The following is a 2,549-nucleotide window of genomic DNA, read 5'->3' as shown; positions in this document are numbered from 1 at the left end:
AGGGCAAAAACTTGGCTCAAAGAGACAAAAGAAAGAGAGAGAGAGAGAGGTCAACAGTAGTGCTCTCTCTCTCTCTCTTTTTACATTCCTGTGTGTGTGTGTGTGTGTGTGTGTGTGTGTGTGTGTGTGTGTGTGTGTGTGTGTGTACATGATCATAAAAACTACAGACTGGTCCTTTAAAAAGAGAGCGAGCCCCACCTTATGACCGAAGTAACTAGTAACTAAAAATATGTGTAATGGGGAAAAAGAGAGATGAAAAGGTAATGGAGTAAGACCAGTTTGTAATGGAGTAGAAGTGTAAAGTTGCATAAAATGGAAATACTCAAGTAAAGAACCTTGAATTTGAACTAAAGTACTCGAGTAAATGTACTTAATTACTCTCCAGGTTACAAACACTGATAAATGATGATGAAGTAAAGTACAGGAAGTGTTTTGTAATCATCTCAGTTAGGTACAGGTTATAAGTACAGTTTTGAGGTACTTGTACTTGAGTATTTCCAAAAGTAGCACATTTTTAAATCAATTTATTTTGTCATCAATCAGATAAAAACACTGATCCTGATACTTCTCTGACTTTTACTCAACTACTAATCTGCTGAAGTAAATAAGTATAGTTACCTCTGAGATGTAGTGGAGTAGATATATAAAAGCCTCGCAGAAAGAAAATACTGTACAGAAGTACAGTATTTGAGTAAATGTACTCAGTTACTTTCCAGCACTGGTCAACAGACACATTTCTGAGTTGTTGCGTGTTGAGAACATGTTGACAGCTCTTTACTTCCTGACAGGAGTCGTTCACAACACGTATAAATAAAGTGATATCTTATAACTGTCCTGCTGTAAACATCTGACAGCTCGTGTTGTCAGTCAGTCTGTGTGTTAGCAGACCTGCTAATCATCTAAAACATGGAGACCATTGAAGCTGCAGTCACAGAGCAATCACTCCACATCCGGTTCATTATTTTCTGACATTTATCAAACAAAGACATGAAACATAATGTCATGCTCTGCATGAAGCAATCATGATAATAATACAGTAAAATCTATCCGAAGCACCACTGAGTCAAAGCAGAGTAAATGAGCTCCATACACCTGCTCACTGTCGTGTTGCTGCGCAGCGTCTCGTCGGAGCGTCACATGACCTTTTCATTAGATCTGTTATTTATATGATAAAGTGTGTGTGTGTGTGCTCTCTTCAGGTCGAGTGTTGCTCTTCACACACACAAAACTTCAATATCTCACAATATCGCTGATTAAACATACACTACAAGGCCAAAAGTATGTGGACGCCTAAAACGTGGTTGTGACACCACGTCGTCCGTGCGACATTATCCTGCTCCAAAATGGCCGCTGACTTTTTGAGGGGAATTTCTCATCATTCACTCCTCTGACGAGTTTTAAGCCAACAAAAGTTTGAAAACGGGCAAAAGGGCAAAGACACGAGACAGTGTGCATAATTATTCAAAGAGCGAAGGACTACTCATCCCATAAACCACTGCGGTTTATTCGTTTCCAGAGACTTCCACCTCACAAACACTCGCACATGTCCTGGCTTGTAGTGAAACTTTGTCTCATCTCTACAATAAGATGCAGCATGTTAGAGAGAGGAATCAGAGCCGCTCTGCAAACGTCACGTCAATGAGCCGATCGTAGTCGCAGTCACTCAGTGGACATTTGGATGGTAACAACAAGCGCCACCCGCCAGAGACGGTGCTGCATCATGAATAAAACAGGGTTGGACTTGCAGCTGCTCTGTTTCACTGCTTTTTCTACACTTTGTGCAATATTTTAACTTTTCAAATGTTAACGTGCAAATTAAAAACTTCTAGCTAACGATGCTTTCAGGGAACTGTGTAAATCACAGAGAATCGAGGCAGAGTGGTGTCATCTGTTGTCCCAAAACCCAGAAGTCAGTCAGCACATCCGACTCCCTCGTCTCAAAGTCTGAGTTTTTTTGATTGGCTTTCTATTAAAAGCCTGAAATAAGTTTTGTTCTCCAACATAAAATCCATCATGAAATGTCCACAGTTTAATTATAAAGCTCTTCATGTGTTAAAAACGGTTAGCGGTTGCTAACAAGTGTCTAAATGAGGCTACAGAGGTTGTCGGGGACATTAAACGTCCTCACAGCGAACACGGAGACTCATCTGCTCACTAGTCCGTCTTTACAGGCCACTTTAGTTACACACTGTTCTGACTCTGACTTTACAACTCGTACATTGATCAGTTTATAGAAAACCTGGATAGTAATTGTGCAGTAAGACGCTCAGTGGTGGAGACGTTTAAGTCATGTGACCGTGATGTCTGTTTATAGGCTAACATTAGCTTTTTACTGCTACACATTTAATTTACGCTGCAGTGGTGTTCATCTGTGGAGATTATCTGGATGAACAGAACCTGTAAGTATCATGAATTTGAGATTATTTTAAAAAATCCCGTTGGCTTTTTGTCGATGCTAACTTCAGGGTTAGCCTACTAAAATACGTCATCACTACACCACTCTGTCATCTAAAATATCACTGTGTCCACATACTTTTGTCCATATAATG

Source organism: Pagrus major, chromosome 16, assembly GCF_040436345.1.
Source record: "Pagrus major chromosome 16, Pma_NU_1.0".
Lineage (NCBI taxonomy): Eukaryota > Metazoa > Chordata > Actinopteri > Spariformes > Sparidae > Pagrus > Pagrus major.
This window is presented reverse-complemented; position numbering follows the sequence as displayed.